Source organism: Triturus cristatus, chromosome 11, assembly GCF_964204655.1.
Source record: "Triturus cristatus chromosome 11, aTriCri1.1, whole genome shotgun sequence".
Classification (NCBI taxonomy): domain Eukaryota; kingdom Metazoa; phylum Chordata; class Amphibia; order Caudata; family Salamandridae; genus Triturus; species Triturus cristatus.
Genome location: NC_140594.1, coordinates 1,138,718,470 through 1,138,742,522, shown reverse-complemented (window position 1 = coordinate 1,138,742,522; position 24,053 = coordinate 1,138,718,470). Strand labels below are relative to the sequence as shown.

At 45.2% G+C, this 24,053-nt stretch overlaps 6 non-coding genes across 6 annotated transcripts; all 6 read right to left on the bottom strand.

Annotated features, from left to right (window-relative positions):
* Nucleotides 1–632: 632 nt before the first annotated feature.
* On the bottom strand, nt 633–704 carry TRNAG-UCC (transfer RNA glycine (anticodon UCC)). Its single transcript has one exon. It is a non-coding gene; the product is annotated as a tRNA-Gly (tRNA).
* Nucleotides 705–5,407: 4,703 nt separating this feature from the next.
* On the bottom strand, nt 5,408–5,479 carry TRNAG-UCC (transfer RNA glycine (anticodon UCC)). Its single transcript has one exon. It is a non-coding gene; the product is annotated as a tRNA-Gly (tRNA).
* A 1,525-nt stretch (nt 5,480–7,004) lies between these two features.
* On the bottom strand, nt 7,005–7,076 carry TRNAG-CCC (transfer RNA glycine (anticodon CCC)). The gene has a single exon. It is a non-coding gene; the product is annotated as a tRNA-Gly (tRNA).
* A 3,108-nt stretch (nt 7,077–10,184) lies between these two features.
* Nucleotides 10,185–10,256, bottom strand: TRNAG-CCC (transfer RNA glycine (anticodon CCC)). Its single transcript has one exon. It is a non-coding gene; the product is annotated as a tRNA-Gly (tRNA).
* Nucleotides 10,257–13,334: 3,078 nt separating this feature from the next.
* On the bottom strand, nt 13,335–13,406 carry TRNAG-CCC (transfer RNA glycine (anticodon CCC)). The gene has a single exon. It is a non-coding gene; the product is annotated as a tRNA-Gly (tRNA).
* Nucleotides 13,407–16,514: 3,108 nt separating this feature from the next.
* Nucleotides 16,515–16,586, bottom strand: TRNAG-CCC (transfer RNA glycine (anticodon CCC)). The gene has a single exon. It is a non-coding gene; the product is annotated as a tRNA-Gly (tRNA).
* Nucleotides 16,587–24,053: the final 7,467 nt, after the last annotated feature.

Sequence of the window (24,053 nt, the reverse complement as noted above, 5' to 3'; positions counted from 1 at the left end):
ATTTGGCTTTACCTGAGAGCCAGAGATCTACCCGGTGTGAGGCTTTTGCGCGTTTGGGAGCGTTTGGGACGTGAGAGGACGTTGGACAGGAAACTATGCCAATTTGAAGTATCCACCCTTCCTGCTGCAGTCAGAGGCTCTTTCCGTGGCCATCTGCTTCTTGGAGTCCTCTCAACTTGGCCTCTGATAAAACATTTTGAGAGCCGCAGTTACCTCCGATGGCTACAAGGTGGCGCTACATTCAGGTGAGAGCACAAGTATGCACAAAATCGTTGGGACTTTTGCTAGATTTATCGGGGGATCTTGCCAATTTTTTGAAAGGCTAGATATTGCCTAGAAATGCTTTTTGACCTAGAGATGCTGGAGTTATAATGTCTGATCGGGGCTCGGCCCTTTCATTGTCTGCCCCCTGCAACATCTTTATTACCAGCACATGTGAGTGGTGACTCTGCTTTATGGAAAATAGTATATATTAGGACAATGAATGTAGCAGATGGGGCGATCGAGATGCCTGCCTACGGATTTGTTTATTTTTTTTATATACCGGCTGATTAACCTGTTTATGATATTTCCGTTTTGTGACATATTGCATTAAAATATATCCTGCCTGGAGAATATATAAATATTTGCATTGCGTTAGCCGGGAATCGAACCCAGGTCAACTGCTTGGAAGGCAGCTATGCTCACCACTATACCACCAACGCTCTCTGACATGTGTGCTCTCAGTTCTAGACATTACAACCCCGAGTTCAGTGACTATCTTGCACCAGCTTCAATGGTGCATTTGGTTTTCGATACCAACATGAAAAGCAGTGGAAATTTTCTTGCAGACGGTAAGAAACTGGGAATTGAAACCAAGGATAAAGCTGTGCAGAAGAGAAGAAATGGAAAGAATCAGCACCAATAGTGAATATGAGCATCTTTAGGCAGCTTTGGAAGCAAAGCAGCGAAGAGAAAGAGAGTGCCTTCCATGAAATGCCCAGAAGATTGATAAGTGCAGAACAAAAAGGCAAGAATTAAATTCAAAGCGTGCCCGGAAAAACATGTGAAGGTCCCACCAGTCATTTATGCTTATAATTGGGTATCTTTACTTTCAAAGTATGGGGTTGATCCTTTGATGATCACTTTCTTGTATTTCAGCAGAGACAGATAGTTGAGAAGTCTTTTCTCACCTAGCTAGCACAAGCCTGCGTTTTTCCATGCTGGCAGCGTGGAAATGAAAGATTGGTCCTCAGAGGAAAAATCAAGTAACATTAGCAGAGGATGGTTTCGATCCATCGACCTCTGGGTTATGGGCCCAGCACGCTTCCGCTGCGCCACTCTGCTCCCTTGTAAAAGTGTTCTCTTTATGCAGATGAGGAGCTTTCAGCGAAGTGGCGAGGGATTGGTGGGTCTCGCTCCTCATTTGCCTAAGCATGCTGCAATGTATGCTGGGTGCAGAAAATCTTCATCTTCTCGTCTCAGTCAGTCATAACTGAAAGTGCAGACCCTCTTGGGAACTAGCAGTTTCAGGCCTTTACCAAGATAGCAGCTCTCTAACCCTCTCCTCTCTCTTTGATCCTAGCGCTAGCATGCTCAGGATCTGATTTTAACTGGGAGCCAGAGATCTACCCGGTGAGGGCTTGCCCGGTGTGAGGCTTTTGAGCGTTTGGGAGCGTTTGGGAGCGTTGAGGACGTTGGACAGGAAATGTTGCCATCTTGAAATATCCAACCTTCCTGCTGTCGTGAGAGGCTCTTTCCATGGACATCTGCCTCTTGGAGTCCTCTCAACTTGCTCTCTGATATAACATTTTGTGAGCTGCAGTTACATCCGATGGCTACAAGGTGGCGCTGCATTCAGGTGAGAGAACAAGTGTGCACAAAATCGTTGGGGACTTTTGCCAGATTCATCGGTGGATCTTGCCTACTTTTATTCACACGCTAGATATTGCCTAGAAATGATTTTTAATATAGAGATGCTAGAGTTAGAATGTCTGGTCGGGGTTCAGCCCTTTCATTGTCTACCGGCCGCAACATATTTATTACCAGCACATGTGAGTGGTGACTCTGCTTTTTGGAAAATAGCATCTAATAGGACAATGAATGTAGCAGATGGGGCGATCGAGATGCCTGCCTAAGTATTTCATTTTTTTTTAAATTTAACGTCTGATTAATCTGTTCATGATATTTCCGTTTTGTGACATGTTGCATTAAAACAAATCCTGCTTGGAGAACATATAAAAATTTGCACTGCATTGGCCGGGAATCAAACCTGGGTCAACTGCTTGGGAAGCAGCTATGCTCACCACTATACCACCAACGCCCTATGATGTGGGTGCTCTCGGTTCTAAAGATTACAACCCCGAGTTCAATGACTATCTTGCACCAGTTTCAATGGTGCATTTGGTTTAGATACCAACATGAAAAGCAGTAGAAAGTTTCTTGTAGAGGGTAAGGAACTGGGGATCGAAACCAAGGCCAAATCTGTGCAGAAGAGAAGAAATGGAAAGCAGTAGTACAAATAGTGGAAATGAACATATTTAGGCAGCATTGGAAGCAAAGCAGCGAAGGGAAAGAGAGTGCCTTCCATGAAATGCCCAGGAGAATGATAAGAGCAGAACGAAAAGGCAAGAATGACATTCAAAGCATGCCCAGAAAAACGTGTGACAGTCCCACCAGTCATTTATGCTTATAATTGGGTATCTTTACTTTCAAAGTATGGGGTTGATCCTTTGGCGATCACTCTCTTGTATTTCAGCAGAGACAGATAGTTGAGAAGTCTTTTCTCACATAGCTAGCACAAGCCTGCGCTTTTCCTTGCTGGTAGCGTGGAAATGACAGATTGGTCCTCAGAAGAAAAAACAAGAAATATTATAGCAGAGGATGGTTTCGATCCATCGACCTCTGGGTTATGGGCCCAGCACGCTTCCGCTGCGCCACTCTGCTCCCTTGTAAAAGTGTTCTCTTTATGCAGATGAGGAGCTTTCACCGAAGTGGCAAGGGATTGGCGGGTCTCGCTCCTCATTTGCCTAAGCATGCTGCAATGTATGCTGGGTGCAGAAAATCTTCATCTTCTCGTCTCACAGTCAGTCATAACTGAAAGTGCAGACCCTCTTGGGAACTAGCAGTTTCAGGCCTTTAGCAAGATAGCAGCTCTCTAACCCTCTCCTCTCTCTTTGATCCTAGCGCTAGCATGCTCAGGATTTGATTTTAACTGGGAGCCAGAGATCTACCCGGTGAGGGCTTGCCCGGTGTGAGGCTTTTGAGCGTTTGGGAGCGTTCGGGACGTGAGGATGTTGGACAGGAAATGTTGCCATCTTGAAATATCCAACCTTCCTGCTGTCGTGAGAGGCTCTTTCCATGGACATCTGCCTCTTGGAGTCCTCTCAACTTGCCCTCTGATATAACATTTTGTGAGCTGCAGTTACATCCGATGGCTACAAGGTGGCGCTGCATTCAGGTGAGAGAACAAGTGTGCACAAAATCGTTGGGGACTTTTGCCAGATTCATCGGTGGATCTTGCCTACTTTTATTCACATGCTAGATATTGCCTAGAAATGCTTTTTAATATAGAGATGCTAGAGTTAGAATGTCTGGTCGGGGTTCAGCCCTTTCATTGTCTACCGCCCGCAAGATATTTATTACCAGCACATGTGAGTGGTACTCTGCTTTTTGGAAAATAGCATCTAATAGGACAATGAATGTAGCAGATGGGGCGATCGAGATGCCTGCCTAAGTATTTCATTTTGTTTTAAATTTAACGTCTGATTAATCTGTTCATGATATTTCCGTTTTGTGACATGTTGCATTAAAACAAATCCTGCTTGGAGAACATATAAAAATTTGCACTGCATTGGCTGGGAATCGAACCTGGGTCAACTGCTTGGGAAGCAGCTATACTCACACCTATACCACCAACGCCCTATGATGTGGGTGCTCTCGGTTCTAAAGATTACAACCCCGAGTTCAATGACTATCTTGCACCAGTTTCAATGGTGCATTTGGTTTAGATACCAACATGAAAAGCAGTAGAAAGTTTCTTGTAGAGGGTAAGGAACTGGGGATTGAAACCAAGGCCAAATCTGTGCAGAAGAGAAGAAATGAAAAGCAGTAGTACAAATAGTGGAAATGAACATAGGCAGCATTGGAAGCAAAGCAGCGAAGAGAAAGAGAGTGCCTTCCATGAAATGCCCAGGAGAATGATAAGAGCAGAACGAAAAGGCAAGAATTACATTCAAAGCATGCCCAGAAAAACGTGTGGCGGTCCCACCAGTCATTTATGCTTATAATTGGGTATCTTTACTTTCAAAGTATGGGGTTGATCCTTTGGTGATCACTCTCTTGTATTTCAGCAGAGACAGATAGTTGAGAAGTCTTTTCTCACATAGCTAGCACAAGCCTGCGCTTTTCCTTGCTGGTAGCGTGGAAATGACAGATTGGTCCTCAGAAGATAAAACAAGAAATATTATAGCAGAGGATGGTTTCGATCCATCGACCTCTGGGTTATGGGCCCAGCACGCTTCCGCTGCGCCACTCTGCTCCCTTGTAAAAGTGTTCTCTTTATGCAGAGGAGGAGCTTTCAGCGGAGTGGCAAGGGATTGGTGGGGCTCTCTCCTCATTTGCCTAAGCATGTCGCAAGGTATGCTGGGTGCAGAAAATCTTCATCTTCCCCTCTCACAGTCAGTCATAACTGAAAGTGCAGACCCTCTTCGGCACTAGCCATTTCAGGCCTTTACCAGGACAGGAGCTCTCTGACCCTCTCTTCTCTCTGTGATCCTAGCGCTAGCATGCTCAGGATTTGGCTTTACCTGAGAGCCAGAGATCTACCCGGTGTGAGGCTTTTGCGCGTTTGGGAGCGTTTGGGACGTGAGAGGACGTTGGACAGGAAACTATGCCAATTTGAAGTATCCACCCTTCCTGCTGCAGTCAGAGGCTCTTTCCGTGGCCATCTGCTTCTTGGAGTCCTCTCAACTTGGCCTCTCATAAAACATTTTGAGAGCCGCAGTTACCTCCGATGGCTACAAGGTGGCGCTGCATTCAGGTGAGAGCACAAGTATGCACAAAATCGTTGGGACTTTTGCTAGATTTATCGGGGGATCTTGCCAATTTTTTGAAAGGCTAGATATTGCCTAGAAATGCTTTTTAACCTAGAGATGCTGGAGTTATAATGTCTGATCGGGGCTCGGCCCTTTCATTGTCTGCCCCCTGCAACATATTTATTACCAGCACATGTGAGTGGTGACTCTGCTTTATGGAAAATAGTATATATTAGGACAATGAATGTAGCAGATGGGGCGATCGAGATGCCTGCCTACGTATTTTTTTTTTTTTTTTATATACCGGCTGATTAACCTGTTTATGATATTTCCGTTTTGTGACATATTGCAATAAAAAATATCCTGCCTGGAGAATATATAAATATTTGCATTGCGTTGGCCGGGAATCGAACCCAGGTCAACTGCTTGGAAGGCAGCTATGCTCACCACTATACCACCAACGCTCTCTGACATGTGTGCTCTCAGTTCTAGACATTACAACCCCGAGTTCAGTGACTATCTTGCACCAGCTTCAATGGTGCATTTGGTTTAGATACCAACATGAAAAGCAGTGGAAATTTTCTTGCAGACGGTAAGAAACTGGGAATTGAAACCAAGGATAAAGCTGTGCAGAAGAGAAGAAATGGAAAGAAGCAGCACCAATAGTGAATATGAGCATCTTTAGGCAGCTTTGGAAGCAAAGCAGCGAAGAGAAAGAGAGTGCCTTCCATGAAATGCCCAGAAGATTGATAAGTGCAGAACAAAAAGGCAAGAATGAAATTCAAAGCGTGCCCGGAAAAACATGTGAAGGTCCCACCAGTCATTTATGCTTATAATTGGGTATCTTTACTTTCAAAGTATGGGGTTGATCCTTTGATGATCACTTTCTTGTATTTCAGCAGCGACAGATAGTTGAGAAGTCTTTTCTCACCTAGCTAGCACAAGCCTGCGTTTTTCCATGCTGGCAGCGTGGAAATGAAAGATTGGTCCTCAGAGGAAAAATCAAGTAACATTAGCAGAGGATCGTTTCGATCCATCGACCTCTGGGTTATGGGCCCAGCACGCTTCCGCTGCGCCACTCTGCTCCCTTGTATAAGTGTTCTCTTTCTGCAGATGAGGAGCTTTCAGCGAAGTGGCGAGGGATTGGTGGGTCTCGCTCCTCATTTGCCTAAGCATGCTGCAATGTATGCTGGGTGCAGAAAATCTTCATCTTCTCGTCTCACAGTCAGTCATAACTGAAAGTGCAGACCCTCTTGGGAACTAGCAGTTTCAGGCCTTTACCAAGATAGCAGCTCTCTAACCCTCTCCTCTCTCTTTGATCCTAGCGCTAGCATGCTCAGGATCTGATTTTAACTGGGAGCCAGAGATCTACCCGGTGAGGGCTTGCCCGGTGTGAGGCTTTTGAGCGTTTGGGAGCGTTCGGGACGTGAGGACGTTGGACAGGAAATGTTGCCATCTTGAAATATCCAACCTTCCTGCTGTCGTGAGAGGCTCTTTCCATGGACATCTGCCTCTTGGAGTCCTCTCAACTTGCTCTCTGAGATAACATTTTGTGAGCTGCAGTTACACCCGATGGCTACAAGGTGGCGCTGCATTCAGGTGAGAGAACAAGTGTGCACAAAATCGTTGGGGACTTTTGCCAGATTCATTGGTGGATCTTGCCTACTTTTATTCACATGCTAGATATTGCCTAGAAATGCTTTTTAATATAGAGATGCTAGAGTTAGAATGTCTGGTCGGGGTTCAGCCCTTTCATTGTCTACCGCCCGCAACATATTTATTACCAGCACATGTGAGTGGTGACTCTGCTTTTTGGAAAATAGCATCTAATAGGACAATGAATGTAGCAGATGGGGCGATCGAGATGCCTGCCTAAGTATTTCATTTTTTTTTAAATTTAACGTCTGATTAATCTGTTCATGATATTTCCGTTTTGTGACATGTTGCATTAAAACAAATCCTGCTTGGAGAACATATAAAAATTTGCACTGCATTGGCCGGGAATCGAACCCGGGTCAACTGCTTGGGAAGCAGCTATGCTCACCACTATACCACCAACGCCCTATGATGTGGGTGCTCTTGGTTCTAAAGATTACAACCCCGAGTTCAATGACTATCTTGCACCAGTTTCAATGGTGCATTTGGTTTAGATACCAACATGAAAAGCAGTAGAAAGTTTCTTGTAGAGGGTAAGGAACTGGGGATTGAAATCAAGGCCAAATCTGGGCAGAAGAGAAGAAATGGAAAGCAGTAGTACAAATAGTGGAAATGAACTTATTTAGGCAGCATTGGAAGCAAAGCAGCGAAGAGAAAGAGAGTGCCTTCCATGAAATGCCCAGGAGAATGATAAGAGCAGAACGAAAAGGCAAGAATGACATTCAAATCATGCCCAGATAAACGTGTGACGGTCCCACCAGTCATTTATGCTTATAATTGGGTATCTTTACTTTCAAAGTATGGGGTTGATCCTTTGGCGATCACTCTCTTGTATTTCAGCAGAGACAGATAGTTGAGAAGTCTTTTCTCACATAGCTAACACAAGCCTGCGCTTTTCCTTGCTGGTAGCGTGGAAATGACAGATTGTTCCTCAGAAGAAAAAACAAGAAATAATATAGCAGAGGATGGTTTCGATCCATCGACCTCTGGGTTATGGGCCCAGCACGCTTCCGCTGCGCCACTCTGCTCCCTTGTAAAAGTGTTCTCTTTATGCAGAGGAGGAGCTTTCAGCGGAGTGGCAAGGGATTGGTGGGGCTCTCTCCTCATTTGCCTAAGCATGTCGCAAGGTATGCTGGGTGCAGAAAATCTTCATCTTCCTCTCTCACAGTCAGTCATAACTGAAAGTGCAGACCGTCTTCGGCACTAGCCGTTTCACGCCTTTACCAGGACAGGAGCTCTCTGACCCTCTCTTCTCTCTGTGATCCTAGCGCTAGCATGCTCAGGATTTGGCTTTACCTGAGAGCCAGAGATCTACCCGGTGTGAGGCTTTTGTGCGTTAGGGAGCGTTTGGGACGTGAGAGCACGTTGGACAGGAAACTATGCCAATTTGTCGTATCCACCCTTCCTGCTGCAGTCAGAGGCTCTTTCCGTGGCCATCTGCTTCTTGGAGTCCTCTCAACTTGGCCTCTGATAAAACATTTTGAGAGCCGCAGTTACCTCTGATGGCTACAAGGTGGCGCTGCATTCAGGTGAGAGCACAAGTATGCACAAAATCGTTGGGACTTTTGCTAGATTTATCGGGGGATCTTGCCAATTTTTTGAAAGGCTAGATATTGCCTAGAAATGCTTTTTGACCTAGAGATGCTGGAGTTATAATGTCTGATCGGGGCTCGGCCCTTTCATTGTCTGCCCCCTTCCACATATTTATTACCAGCACATGTGAGTGGTGACTCTGCTTTATGGAAAATAGTATATATTAGGACAATGAATGTAGCAGATGGGGCGATCGAGATGCCTGCCTACGTATTTGTTTATTTTTTTTATATACCGGCTGATTAACCTGTTTATGATATTTCCGTTTTGTGACATATTGCATTAAAATATATCCTGCCTGGAGAATATATAAATATTTGCATTGCGTTGGCCAGGAATCGAACCCGGGTCAACTGCTTGGAAGGCAGCTATGCTCACCACTATACCACCAACGCTCTCTGACATGTGTGCTCTCAGTTCAAGACATTACAACCCCGAGTTCAGAGACTATCTTGCACCAGCTTCAATGGTGCATTTGGTTTAGATACCAACATGAAAAGCAGTGGACATTTTCTTGCAGACGGTAAGAAACTGGGAATTGAAACCAAGGATAAAGCTGTGCAGAAGAGAAGAAATGGAAAGAAGCAGCACCAATAGTGAATATGAGCATCTTTAGGCAGCTTTGGAAGCAAAGCAGCGAAGAGAAAGAGAGTGCCTTCCATGAAATGCCCAGAAGATTGATAAGTGCAGAACAAAAAGGCAAGAATGAAATTCAAAGCGTGCCCGGAAAAACATGTGAAGGTCCCACCAGTCATTTATGCTTATAATTGGGTATCTTTACTTTCAAAGTATGGGGTTGATCCTTTGGCGATCACTTTCTTGTATTTCAGCAGAGACAGATAGTTGAGAAGTCTTTTCTCACCTAGCTAGCACAAGCCTGCGTTTTTCCATGCTGGCAGCGTGGAAATGAAAGATTGGACCTCAGAGGAAAAATCAAGTAACATTAGCAGAGAATGGTTTCGATCCATCGACCTCTGGGATATGGGCCCAGCACGCTTCCGCTGCGCCACTCTGCTCCCTTGTAAAAGTGTTCTCTTTATGCAGATGAGGAGCTTTCAGCGAAGTGGCGAGGGATTGGTGGGTCTCGCTCCTCATTTGCCTAAGCATGCTGCAATGTATGCTGGGTGCAGAAAATCTTCATCTTCTCGTCTCACAGTCAGTCATAACTGAAAGTGCAGACCCTCTTGGGAACTAGCAGTTTCAGGCCTTTACCAAGATAGCAGCTCTCTAACCCTCTCCTCTCTCTTTGATCCTAGCGCTAGCATGCACAGGATTTGATTTTAACTGGGAGCCAGAGATCTACCCGGTGAGGGCTTGCCCGGTGTGAGGCTTTTGAGCGTTTGGGAGCGTTCGTGACGTGAGGACGTTGGACAGGAAATGTTGCCATCTTGAAATATCCAACCTTCCTGCTGTCGTGAGAGGCTCTTTCCATGGACATCTGCCTCTTGGAGTCCTCTCAACTTGCTCTCTGATATAACATTTTGAGAGCTGCAGTTACATCCGATGGCTACAAGTTGGCGCTGCATTCAGGTGAGAGAACAAGTGTGCACAAAATCGTTGGGGACTTTTGCCAGATTCATCGGTGGATCTTGCCTACTTTTATTCACATGCTAGATATTGCCTAGAAATGCTTTTTAATATAGAGATGCTAGAGTTAGAATGTCTGGTCGGAGTTCAGCCCTTTCATTGTCTACCGCCCGCAACATATTTATTACCAGCACATGTGAGTGGTGACTCTGCTTTTTGGAAAATAGCATCTAATAGGACAATGAATGTAGCAGATGGGGCGATCGAGATGCCTGCCTAAGTATTTCATTTTTTTTTAAATTTAACGTCTGATTAATCTGTTCATGATATTTCCGTTTTGTGACATGTTGCATTAAAACAAATCCTGCTTGGAGAACATATAAAAATTTGCACTGCATTGGCCGGGAATCGAACCCAGGTCAACTGCTTGGGAAGCAGCTATGCTCACCACTATACCACCAACGCCCTATGATGTGAGTGCTCTCGGTTCTAAAGATTACAACCCCGAGTTCAATGACTATCTTGCACCAGTTTCAATGGTGCATTTGGTTTAGATACCAACATGAAAAGCAGTAGAAAGTTTCTTGTAGAGGGTAAGGAACTGGGGATTGAAACCAAGGGCAAATCTGTGCAGAAGAGAAGAAATGGAAAGCAGTAGTACAAATAGTGGAAATGAACTTATTTAGGCAGCATTGGAAGCAAAGCAACGAAGAGAAAGAGAGTGCCTTCCATGAAATGCCCAGGAGAATGATAAGAGCAGAACGAAAAGGCAAGAATGACATTCAAAGCATGCCCAGAAAAACGTGTGACGGTCCCACCAGTCATTTATGCTTATAATTGGGTATCTTTACTTTCAAAGTATGGGGTTGATCCTTTGGCGATCACTCTCTTGTATTTCAGCAGAGACAGATAGTTGAGAAGTCTTTTCTCACATAGCTAGCACAAGCCTGCGCTTTTCCTTGCTGGTAGCGTGGAAATGACAGATTGTTCCTCAGAAGAAAAAACAAGAAATAATATAGCAGAGGATGGTTTCGATCCATCGACCTCTGGGTTATGGGCCCAGCACGCTTCCGCTGCGCCACTCTGCTCCCTTGTAAAAGTGCTCTCTTTATGCAGAGGAGGAGCTTTCAGCGGAGTGGCAAGGGATTGGTGGGGCTCTCTCCTCATTTGCCTAAGCATGTCGCAAGGTATGCTGGGTGCAGAAAATCTTCATCTTCCCCTCTCACAGTCAGTCATAACTGAAAGTGCAGACCCTCTTCGGCACTAGCCGTTTCATGCCTTTACCAGGACAGGAGCTCTCTGACCCTCTCTTCTCTCTGTGATCCTAGCGCTAGCATGCTCAGGATTTGGCTTTACCTGAGAGCCAGAGATCTACCCGGTGTGAGGCTTTTGTGCGTTTGGGAGCGTTTGGGACGTGAGAGCACGTTGGACAGGAAACTATGCCAATTTGTCGTATCCACCCTTCCTGCTGCAGTCAGAGGCTCTTTCCGTGGCCATCTGCTTCTTGGAGTCCTCTCAACTTGGCCTCTGATAAAACATTTTGAGAGCCGCAGTTACCTCTGATGGCTACAAGGTGGCGCTGCATTCAGGTGAGAGCACAAGTATGCACAAAATCGTTGGGACTTTTGCTAGATTTATCGGGGGATCTTGCCAATTTTTTGAAAGGCTAGATATTGCCTAGAAATGCTTTTTGACCTAGAGATGCTGGAGTTATAATGTCTGATCGGGGCTCGGCCCTTTCATTGTCTGCCCCCTGCAACATATTTATTACCAGCACATGTGAGTGGTGACTCTGCTTTATGGAAAATAGTATATATTAGGACAATGAATGTAGCAGATGGGGCGATCGAGATGCCTGCCTACGTATTTGTTTATTTTTTTTATATACCGGCTGATTAACCTGTTTATGATATTTCCGTTTTGTGACATTTGCATTAAAATATATCCTGCCTGGAGAATATATAAATATTTGCATTGCGTTGGCCGGGAATCGAACCCGGGTCAACTGCTTGGAAGGTAGCTATGCTCACCACTATACCACCAACGCTCTCTGACATGTGTGCTCTCAGTTCTAGACATTACAACCCCGAGTTCAGTGACTATCTTGCACCAGCTTCAATGGTGCATTTGGTTTAGATACCAACATGAAAAGCAGTGGACATTTTCTTGCAGACGGTAAGAAACTGGGAATTGAAACCAAGGATAAAGCTGTGCAGAAGAGAAGAATTGGAAAGAAGCAGCACCAATAGTGAATAAGAGCATCTTTAGGCAGCTTTGGAAGCAAAGCAGCGAAGAGAAAGAGAGTGCCTTCCATGAAATGCCCAGAAGATTGATAAGTGCAGAACAAAAAGGCAAGAATGAAATTCAAAGCGTGCCCGGAAAAACATGTGAAGGTCCCACCAGTCATTTATGCTTATAATTGGGTATCTTCACTTTCAAAGTATGGGGTTGATCCTTTGATGATCACTTTCTTGTCTTTTCTCACCTAGCTAGCACAAGCCTGCGTTTTTCCATGCTGGCAGCGTGGAAATGAAAGATTGGTCCTCAGAGGAAAAATCAGGTAACATTAGCAGAGGATGGTTTCGATCCATCGACCTCTGGGTTATGGGCCCAGCACGCTTCCGCTGCGCCACTCTGCTCCCTTGTAAAAGTGTTCTCTTTATGCAGATGAGGAGCTTTCACTGAAGTGGCAAGGGATTGGCGGGTCTCGCTCCTCATTTGCCTAAGCATGCTGCAATGTATGCTGGGTGCAGAAAATCTTCATCTTCTCGTCTCACAGTCAGTCATAACTGAAAGTGCAGACCCTCTTGGGAACTAGCAGTTTCAGGCCTTTACCAAGATAGCAGCTCTCTAACCCTCTCCTCTCTCTTTGATCCTAGCGCTAGCATGCTCAGGATTTGATTTTAACTGGGAGCCAGAGATCTACCCGGTGAGGGCTTGCCCGGTGTGAGGCTTTTGAGCGTTTGGGAGCGTTCGGGACGTGAGGACGTTGGACAGGAAATGTTGCCATCTTGAAATATCCAACCTTCCTGCTGTCGTGAGAGGCTCTTTCCATGGACATCTGCCTCTTGGAGTCCTCTCAACTTGCTCTCTAATATAACATTTTGTGAGCTGCAGTTACATCCGATGGCTACAAGGTGGCGCTGCATTCAGGTGAGAGAACAAGTGTGCACAAAATCGTTGGGGACTTTTGCCAGATTCATTGGTGGATCTTGCCTACTTTTATTCACATGCTAGATATTGCCTAGAAATGCTTTTTAATATAGAGATGCTAGAGTTAGAATGTCTGGTCGGGGTTCAGCCCTTTCATTGTCTACCGCCCGCAACATATTTATTACCAGCACATGTGAGTGGTGACTCTGCTTTTTGGAAAATAGCATCTAATAGGACAATGAATGTAGCAGATGGGGCGATCGAGATGCCTGCCTAAGTATTTCATTTTTTTTAAAATTTAACGTCTGATTAATCTGTTCATGATATTTCCGTTTTGTGACATGTTGCATTAAAACAAATCCTGCTTGGAGAACATATAAAAATTTGCACTGCATTGGCCGGGAATCGAACCCGGGTCAACTGCTTGGGAAGCAGCTATGCTCACCACTATACCACCAACGCCCTATGATGTGGGTGCTCTTGGTTCTAAAGATTACAACCCCGAGTTCAATGACTATCTTGCACCAGTTTCAATGGTGCATTTGGTTTAGATACCAACATGAAAAGCAGTAGAAAGTTTCTTGTAGAGGGTAAGGAACTGGGGATTGAAACCAAGGCCAAATCTGGGCAGAAGAGAAGAAATGGAAAGCAGTAGTACAAATAGTGGAAATTAACTTATTTAGGCAGCATTGGAAGCAAAGCAGCGAAGAGAAAGAGAGTGCCTTCCATGAAATGCCCAGGAGAATTATAAGAGCAGAACGAAAAGGCAAGAATGACATTCAAAGCATGCCCAGATAAACGTGTGACGGTCCCACCAGTCATTTATGCTTATAATTGGGTATCTTTACTTTCAAAGTATGGGGTTGATCCTTTGGCGATCACTCTCTTGTATTTCAGCAGAGACAGATAGTTGAGAAGTCTTTTCTCACATAGCTAGCACAAGCCTGCGCTTTTCCTTGCTGGTAGCGTGGAAATGACAGATTGTTCCTCAGAAGAAAAAACAAGAAATAATATAGCAGAGGATGGTTTCGATCCATTGACCTCTGGGTTATGGGCCCAGCACGCTTCCGCTGCGCCACTCTGCTCCCTTGTAAAATTGTTCTCTTTATATAGAGGAGGAGCTTTCAGCGGAGTGGCAAGGGATTGGTGGGGCTCTCTCCTCATTTGCCTAAGCATGTCGCAAGGTATGCTGGGTGCAGAAAATCTTCATCTTCCCCTCTCACAGTCAGTCATAACTGAAAGTGCAGACCGTCTTCGGCACTAGCCGTTTCACGCCTTTACCAGGACAGGAGCTCTCTGACCCTCTCTTCTCTCTGTGATCCTAGCGCTAGCATGCTCAGGATTTGGCTTTACCTGAGAGCCAGAGATCTACCCGGTGTGAGGCTTTTGTGCGTTAGGGAGCGTTTGGGACGTGAGAGCACGTTGGACAGGAAACTATGCCAATTTGTCGTATCCACCCTTCCTGCTGCAGTCAGAGGCTCTTTCCGTGGCCATCTGCTTCTTGGAGTCCTCTCAACTTGGCCTCTGATAAAACATTTTGAGAGCCGCAGTTACCTCTGATGGCTACAAGGTGGCGCTGCATTCAGGTGAGAGCACAAGTATGCACAAAATCGTTGGGACTTTTGCTAGATTTATCGGGGGATCTTGCCAATTTTTTGAAAGGCTAGATATTGCCTAGAAATGCTTTTTGACCTAGAGATGCTGGAGTTATAATGTCTGATCGGGGCTCGGCCCTTTCATTGTCTGCCCCCTTCCACATATTTATTACCAGCACATGTGAGTGGTGACTCTGCTTTATGGAAAATAGTATATATTAGGACAATGAATGTAGCAGATGGGGCGATCGAGATGCCTGCCTACGTATTTGTTTATTTTTTTTATATACCGGCTGATTAACCTGTTTATGATATTTCCGTTTTGTGACATATTGCATTAAAATATATCCTGCCTGGAGAATATATAAATATTTGCATTGCGTTGGCCAGGAATCGAACCCGGGTCAACTGCTTGGAAGGCAGCTATGCTCACCACTATACCACCAACGCTCTCTGACATGTGTGCTCTCAGTTCAAGACATTACAACCCCGAGTTCAGAGACTATCTTGCACCAGCTTCAATGGTGCATTTGGTTTAGATACCAACATGAAAAGCAGTGGACATTTTCTTGCAGACGGTAAGAAACTGGGAATTGAAACCAAGGATAAAGCTGTGCAGAAGAGAAGAAATGGAAAGAAGCAGCACCAATAGTGAATATGAGCATCTTTAGGCAGCTTTGGAAGCAAAGCAGCGAAGAGAAAGAGAGTGCCTTCCATGAAATGCCCAGAAGATTGATAAGTGCAGAACAAAAAGGCAAGAATGAAATTCAAAGCGTGCCCGGAAAAACATGTGAAGGTCCCACCAGTCATTTATGCTTATAATTGGGTATCTTTACTTTCAAAGTGTGGGGTTGATCCTTTGATGATCACTTTCTTGTATTTCAGCAGAGACAGATAGTTGAGAAGTCTTTTCTCACCTAGCTAGCACAAGCCTGCGTTTTTCCATGCTGGCAGCGTGGAAATGAAAGATTGGTCCTCAGAGGAAAAATCAAGTAACATTAGCAGAGGATGGTTTCGATCCATCGACCTCTGGGTTATGGGCCCAGCACGCTTCCGCTGCGCCACTCTGCTCCCTTGTAAAAGTGTTCTCTTTATGCAGATGAGGAGCTTTCAGCGAAGTGGCGAGGGATTGGTGGGTCTCGCTCCTCATTTGCCTAAGCATGCTGCAATGTATGCTGGGTGCAGAAAATCTTCATCTTCTCGTCTCACAGTCAGTCATAACTGAAAGTGCAGACCCTCTTGGGAACTAGCAGTTTCAGGCCTTTACCAAGATAGCAGCTCTCTAACCCTCTCCTCTCTCTTTGATCCTAGCGCTAGCATGCTCAGGATTTGATTTTAACTGGGAGCCAGAGATCTACCCGGTGAGGGCTTGCCCGGTGTGAGGCTTTTGAGCGTTTGGGAGGGTTCGTGACGTGAGGACGTTGGACAGGAAATGTTGCCATCTTGAAATATCCAACCTTCCTGCTGTCGTGAGAGGCTCTTTCCATGGACATCTGCCTCTTGGAGTCCTCTCAACTTGCTCTCTGATATAACATTTTGAGAGCTGCAGTTACATCCGATGGCTACAAGGTGGCGCTGCATTCAGGTGAGAGAACAAGTGTGCACAAAATCGTTGGGGACTTTTGCCAGATTCATCGGTGGATCTTGCCTACTTTTATTCACATGCTAGATATTGCCTAGAAATGCTTTTTAATATAGAGATGCTAGAGTTAGAATGTCTGGTCGGGGTTCAGCCCTTTCATTGTCTACCGTCCGCAACATATTTATTACCAGCACATGTGAGTGGTGACTCTGCTTTTTGGAAAATAGCATCTAATAGGACAATGAATGTAGCAGATGGGGCGATCGAGATGCCTGCCTAAGTATTTCATTTTTTTTAAAATTTAACGTCTGATTAATCTGTTCATGATATTTCCGTTTTGTGACATGTTGCATTAAAACAAATCCTGCTTGGAGAACATATAAAAATTTGCACTGCATTGGCCGGGAATCGAACCCAGGTCAACTGCTTGGGAAGCAGCTATGCTCACCACTATACCACCAACGCCCTATAATGTGAGTGCTCTCGGTTCTAAAGATTACAACCCCGAGTTCAATGACTATCTTGCACCAGTTTCAATGGTGCATTTGGTTTAGATACCAACATGAAAAGCAGTAGAAAGTTTCTTGTAGAGGGTAAGGAACTGGGGATTGAAACCAAGGACAAATCTGTGCAGAAGAGAAGAAATGGAAAGCAGTAGTACAAATAGTGGAAATGAACTTATTTAGGCAGCATTGGAAGCAAAGCAGCGAAGAGAAAGAGAGTGCCTTCCATGAAATGCCCAGGAGAATGATAAGAGCAGAACGAAAAGGCAAGAATGACATTCAAAGCATGCCCAGAAAAACGTGTGACGGTCCCACCAGTCATTTATGCTTATAATTGGGTATCTTTACTTTCAAAGTATGGGGTTGATCCTTTGGCGATCACTCTCTTGTATTTCAGCAGAGACAGATAGTTGAGAAGTCTTTTCTCACATAGCTAGCACAAGCCTGCGCTTTTCCTTGCTGGTAGCGTGGAAATGACAGATTGTTCCTCAGAAGAAAAAACAAGAAATAATATAGCAGAGGATGGTTTCGATCCATCGACCTCTGGGTTATGGGCCCAGCACGCTTCCGCTGCGCCACTCTGCTCCCTTGTAAAAGTGTTCTCTTTATGCAGAGGAGGAGCTTTCAGTGGAGTGGCAAGGGATTGGTGGGGCTCTCTCCTCATTTGCCTAAGCATGTCGCAAGGTATGCTGGGTGCAGAAAATCTTCATCTTCCCCTCTCACAGTCAGTCATAACTGAAAGTGCAGACCCTCTTCGGCACTAGCCGTTTCACGCCTTTACCAGGACAGGTGCTCTCTGACCCTCTCTTCTCTCTGTGATCCTAGCGCTAGCATGCTCAGGATTTGGCTTTACCTGAGAGCCAGAGATCTACCCGGTGTGAGGCTTTTGTGCGTTTGGGAGCGTTTGGGACGTGAGAGGACGTTGGACAGGAAACTATGCCAATTTGAAGTATCCACCCTTCCTGCTGCAGTCAGAGACTCTTTCTGTGGCCATCTGCTTCTTGGAGTCCTCTCAACTTGGCCTCTGATAAAACATTTTGAGAGCCGCAGTTACCTCCGATGGCTACAAGGTGGCGCTGCATTCAGGTGAGAGCACAAGTATGCACAAAATCGTTGGGACTTTTGCTAGATTTATCGGGGGATCTTGCCAATTTTTTGAAAGGCTAGATATTGCCTAGACATGCTTTTTAACCTAGAGATGCTGGTGTTATAATGTCTGATCGGGGCTCGGCCCTTTCATTGTCTGCCCCGTGCAACATATTTATTACCAGCACATGTGAGTGGTGACTCTGCTTTGTGGAAAATAGTATATGTTAGGAAAATGAATGTAGCAGATGGGGCGATCGAGATGCCTGCCTACGTATTTGTTTATTTTTTTTATATACCGGCTGATTAACCTGTTTATGATATTTCCGTTTTGTGACATATTGCATTAAAATATATCCTGCCTGGAGAATATATAAATATTTGCATTGCGTTGGCTGGGAATCGAACCCGGGTCAACTGCTTGGAAGGCAGCTATGCTCACCACTATACCACCAACGCTCTCTGACATGTGTGATCTCAGTTCTAGACATTCCAACCCCGAATTCAGTGACTATCTTGCACCAGCTTCAATAGTGCATTTGGTTTAGATACCAACATGAAAAGCGGTGGAAATTTTCTGGCAGACGGTAAGAAACTGGGAATTGAAACCAAGGATAAAGCTTTGCAGAAGAGAAGAAATGGAAAGAAGCAGCACTAATAGTGAATATGAGCATCTTTAGGCAGCTTTGGAAGCAAAGCAGCGAAGAGAAAGAGAGTGCCTTCCATGAAATGCCCAGAAGATTGATAAGTGCAGAACAAAAAGGCAAGAATGAAATTCAAAGCGTGCCCGGAAAAACATGTGAAGGTCCCACCAGTCATTTATGCTTATAATTGGGTATCTTTACTTTCAAAGTATGGGGTTGATCCTTTGATGATCACTTTCTTGTATTTCAGCAGAGACAGATAGTTGAGAAGTCTTTTCTCACCTAGCTAGCACAAGCCTGCGTTTTTCCATGCTGGCAGCGTGGAAATGAATGATTGGTCCTCAGAGGAAAAATCAAGTAACATTAGCAGAGGATGGTTTCGATCCATCGACCTCTGGGTTATGGGCCCAGCACGCTTCCGCTGCGCCACTCTGCTCCCTTGTAAAAGTGTTCTCTTTATGCAGAGGAGGAGCTTTCAGCGAAGTGGCGAGGGATTGGTGGGTCTCGCTCCTCATTTGCCTAAGCATGCTGCAATGTATGCTGGGTGCAGAAAATCTTCATCTTCTCGTCTCACAGTCAGTCATAACTCAAAGTGCAGACCCTCTTGGGAACTAGCAGTTTCAGGCCTTTACCAAGATAGCAGCTCTCTAACCCTCTCCTCTCTCTTTGATCCTAGCGCTAGCATGCTCAGGATTTGATTTTAACTGGGAGCCAGAGATCTACCCGGTGAGGGCTTGCCCGGTGTGAGGCTTTTGAGCGTTCGGGACGTGAGGACGTTGGACAGGAAATGTTGCCATCTTGAAATATCCAACCTTCCTGCTGTCGTGAGAGGCTCTTTCCATGGACATCTGCCTCTTGGAGTCCTCTCAACTTGCTCTCTGATATAACATTTTGTGAGCTGCAGTTACATCCGATGGCTACAAGATGGCGCTGCATTCAGGTGAGAGAACAAGTGTGCACAAAATCGTTGGGGACTTTTGCCAGATTCATCGGTGGATCTTGCCTACTTTTATTCACATGCTAGATATTGCCTAGAAATGCTTTTTAATATAGAGATGCTAGAGTTAGAATGTCTGGTCGGGGTTCAGCCCTTTCATTGTCTACCGCCCGCAACATATTTATTACCAGCACATGTGAGTGGTGACTCTGCTTTTTGGAAAATAGCATCTAATAGGACAATGAATGTAGCAGATGGGGCGATCGAGATGCCTGCCTAAGTATTTCATTTTTTTTTTAATTTAACGTCTGATTAATCTGTTCATGATATTTCCGTTTTGTGACATGTTGCATTAAAACAAATCCTGCTTGGAGAACATATAAAAATTTGCACTGCATTGGCCGGGAATCGAACCCCGGTCAACTGCTTGGGAAGCAGCTATGCTCACCACTATACCACCAACGCCCTATGATGTGGGTGCTCTCGGTTCTAAAGATTACAACCCTGAGTTCAATGACTATCTTGCACCAGTTTCAATGGTGCATTTGGTTTAGATACCAACATGAAAAGCAGTAGAAAGTTTCTTGTAGAGGGTAAGGAACTGGGGATTGAAACCAAGGCCAAATCTGTGCAGAAGAGAAGAAATGGAAAGCAGTAGTACAAATAGTGGAAATGAACATATTTAGGCAGCATTGGAAGCAAAGCAGCGAAGAGAAAGAGAGTGCCTTCCATGAAATGCCCTGGAGAATGATAAGAGCAGAACGAAAAGGCAAGAATGACATTCAAAGCATGCCCAGAAAAACGTGTGACGGTCCCACCAGTCATTTATGCTTATAATTGGGTATCTTTACTTTCAAAGTATGGGGTTGATCCTTTGGCGATCACTCTCTTGTATTTCAGCAGAGACAGATAGTTGAGAAGTCTTTTCTCACATAGCTAGCACAAGCCTGCGCTTTTCCTTGCTGGTAGCGTGGAAATGACAGATTGGTCCTCAGAAGAAAAAACAAGAAATATTATAGCATAGGATGGTTTCGATCCATCGACTTCTGGGTTATGGGCCCAGCACGCTTCCGCTGCGCCACTCTGCTCCCTTGTAAAAGTGTTCTCTTTATGCAGAGGAGGAGCTTTCAGCGGAGTGGCAAGGGATTGGTGGGGCTCTCTCCTCATTTGCCTAAGCATGTCGCAAGGTATGCTGGGTGCAGAAAATCTTCATCTTCCCCTCTCACAGTCAGTCATAACTGAAAGTGCAGACCCTCTTCGGCACTAGACGTTTCAGGCCTTTACCAGGACAGGAGCTCTCTGACCCTCTCTTCTCTCTGTGATCCTAGCGCTAGCATGCTCAGGATTTGGCTTTACCTGAGAGCCAGAGATCTACCCGGTGTGAGGCTTTTGTGCGTTTGGGAGCGTTTGGGATGTGAGAGGACGTTGGACAGGAAACTATGCCAATTTGAAGTATCCACCCTTCCTGCTGCAGTCAGAGGCTCTTTCCGTGGCCATCTGCTTCTTGGAGTCCTCTCAACTTGGCCTCTGATAAAACATTTTGAGAGCCGCAGTTACCTCCGATGGCTACAAGGTGGCGCTGCATTCAGGTGAGAGCACAAGTATGCACAAAATCGTTGGGACTTTTGCAAGATTTATCGGGGGATCTTGCCAATTTTTTGAAAGGCTAGATATTGCCTAGAAATGCTTTTTAACCTAGAGATGCTGGAGTTATAATGTCTGATCGGGGCTCGGCCCTTTCATTGTCTGCCCCCTGCAAAATATTTATTACCAGCACATGTGAGTGGTGACTCTGCTTTATGGAAAATAGTATATATTAGGACAATGAATGTAGCAGATGGGGCGATCGAGATGCCTGCCTACGTATTTGTTTATTTTTTTTATATACCGGCTGATTAACCTGTTTATGATATTTCCGTGTTGTGACATATTGCATTAAAATATATCCTGCCTGGAGAATATATAAATATTTGCATTGTGTTGGCCGGGAATCGAACCCAGGTCAACTGCTTGGAAGGCAGCTATGCTCACCACTATACCACCAACGCTCTCTGACATGTGTGCTCTCAGTTCTAGACATTACAACCCCGAGTTCAGTGACTGTCTTGCACCAGCTTCAATGGTGCATTTGGTTTAGATACCAACATGAAAAGCAGTGGAAATTTTCTTGCAGACGGTAAGAAACTGGGAATTGAAACCAAGGATAAAGCTGTGCAGAAGAGAAGAAATGGAAAGAAGCAGCACCAATAGTGAATATGAGCATCTTTAGGCAGCTTTGGAAGCAAAGCAGCGAAGAGAAAGAGAGTGCCTTCCATGAAATGCCCAGAAGATTGATAAGTGCAGAACAAAAAGGCAAGAATGAAATTCAAAGCGTGCCCGGAAAAACATGTGAAGGTCCCACCAGTCATTTATGCTTATAATTGGGTATCTTTACTTTCAAAGTATGGGGTTGATCCTTTGATGATCACTTTCTTGTATTTCAGCAGAGACAGATAGTTGAGAAGTCTTTTCTCACCTAGCTAGCACAAGCCTGCGTTTTTCCATGCTGGCAGCGTGGAAATGAAAGATTGGTCCTCAGAGGAAAAATCAAGTAACATTAGCAGAGGATGGTTTCGATCCATCGACCTCTGGGTTATGGGCCCAGCACGCTTCCGCTGCGCCACTCTGCTCCCTTGCAAAAGTGTTCTCTTTATGCAGATGAGGAGCTTTCAGCGAAGTGGCGAGGGATTGGTGGGTCTCGCTCCTCATTTGCCTAAGCATGCTGCAATGTATGCTGGGTGCAGAAAATCTTCATCTTCTCGTCTCACAGTCAGTCATAACTGAAAGTGCAGACCCTCTTGGGAACTAGCAGTTTCAGGCCTTTACCAAGATAGCAGCTCTCTAACCCTCTCCTCTCTCTTTGATCCTAGCGCTAGCAAGCTCAGGATTTGATTTTAACTGGGAGCCAGAGATCTACCCGGTGAGGGCGAGGCTTTTGAGCGTTTGGGAGCGTTCGGGACTGGAGGACGTTGGACAGGAAATGTTGCCATCTTGAAATATCCAACCTTCCTGCTGTCGTGAGAGGCTCTTTCCATGGACATCTGCCTCTTGGAGTCCTCTCAACTTGCTCTCTGATATAACATTTTGTGAGCTGCAGTTACATCCGATGGCTACAAGGTGGCGCTGCATTCAGGTGAGAGAACAAGTGTGCACAAAATCGTTGGGGACTTTTGCCAGATTCATCGGTGGATCTTGCCTACTTTTATTCACATGCTAGATATTGCCTAGAAATGCTTTTTAATATAGAGATGCTAGAGTTAGAATGTCTGGTCGGGGTTCAGCCCTTTCATTGTCTACCGCCCGCAACATATTTATTACCAGCACATGTGAGTGGTGACTCTGCTTTTTGGAAAATAGCATCTAATAGGACAATGAATGTAGCAGATGGGGCGATCGAGATGCCTGCCTAAGTATTTCATTTTTTTTTAAATTTAACGTCTGATTAATCTGTTCATGATATTTCCGTTTTGTGACATGTTGCATTAAAACAAATCCTGCTTGGAGAACATATAAAAATTTGCACTGCATTGGCCGGGAATCGAACCCGGGTCAATTGCTTGGGAAGCAGCTATGCTCACCACTATACCACCAACGCCCTATGATGTGGGTGCTCTCGGTTCTAAAGATTACAACCCCGAGTTCAATGACTATCTTGCACCAGTTTCAATGGTGCATTTGGTTTAGATACCAACATGAAAAGCAGTAGAAAGTTTCTTGTAGAGGGTAAGGAACTGGGGATTGAAACCAAGGCCAAATCTGTGCAGAAGAGAAGAAATGGAAAGCAGTAGTACAAATAGTGGAAATGAACATATTTAGGCAGCATTGGAAGCAAAGCAGCGAAGAGAAAGAGAGTGCCTTCCATGAAATGCCCAGGAGAATGATAAGAGCAGAACGAAAAGGCAAGAATGACATTCAAAGCATGCCCAGAAAAACGTGTGACGGTCCCACCAGTCATTTATGCTTATAATTGGGTATCTTTACTTTCAAAGTATGGGGTTGATCCTTTGGCGATCACTCTCTTGTATTTCAGCAGAGACACATATTTGAGAAGTCTTTTCTCACATAGCTAGCAAAAGCCTGCGCTTTTCCTTGCTGGTAGCGTGGAAATGACAGATTGGTCCTCAGAAGAAAAAACAAGAAATATTATAGCAGAGGATGGTTTCGATCCATCGACCTCTGGGTTATGGGCCCAGCACGCTTCCGCTGCGCCAATCTGCTCCCTTGTAAAAGTGTTCTCTTTATGCAGAGGAGGAGCTTTCAGCGGAGTGGCAAGGGATTGATGGGGCTCTCTCCTCATTTGCCTAAGCATGTCGCAAGGTATGCTGAGTGCAGAAAATCTTCATCTTCCCCTCTCACAGTCAGTCATAACTGAAAGTGCAGACCCTCTTCGGCACTAGCCGTTTCAGGCCTTTACCAGGACAGGAGCTCTCTGACCCTCTCTTCTCTCTGTGATCCTAGCGCTAGCATGCTCAGGATTTGGCTTTACCTGAGAGCCAGAGATCTACCCGGTGTGAGGCTTTTGTGCGTTTGGGAGCGTTTGGGACGTGAGAGGACGTTGGACAGGAAACTATGCCAATTTGAAGTATCCACCCTTCCTGCTGCAGTCAGAGGCTCTTTCCGTGGCCATCTGCTTCTTGGAGTCCTCTCAACTTGGCCTCTGATAAAACATTTTGAGAGCCGCAGTTACCTCCGATGGCTACAAGGTGGCGCTGCATTCAGGTGA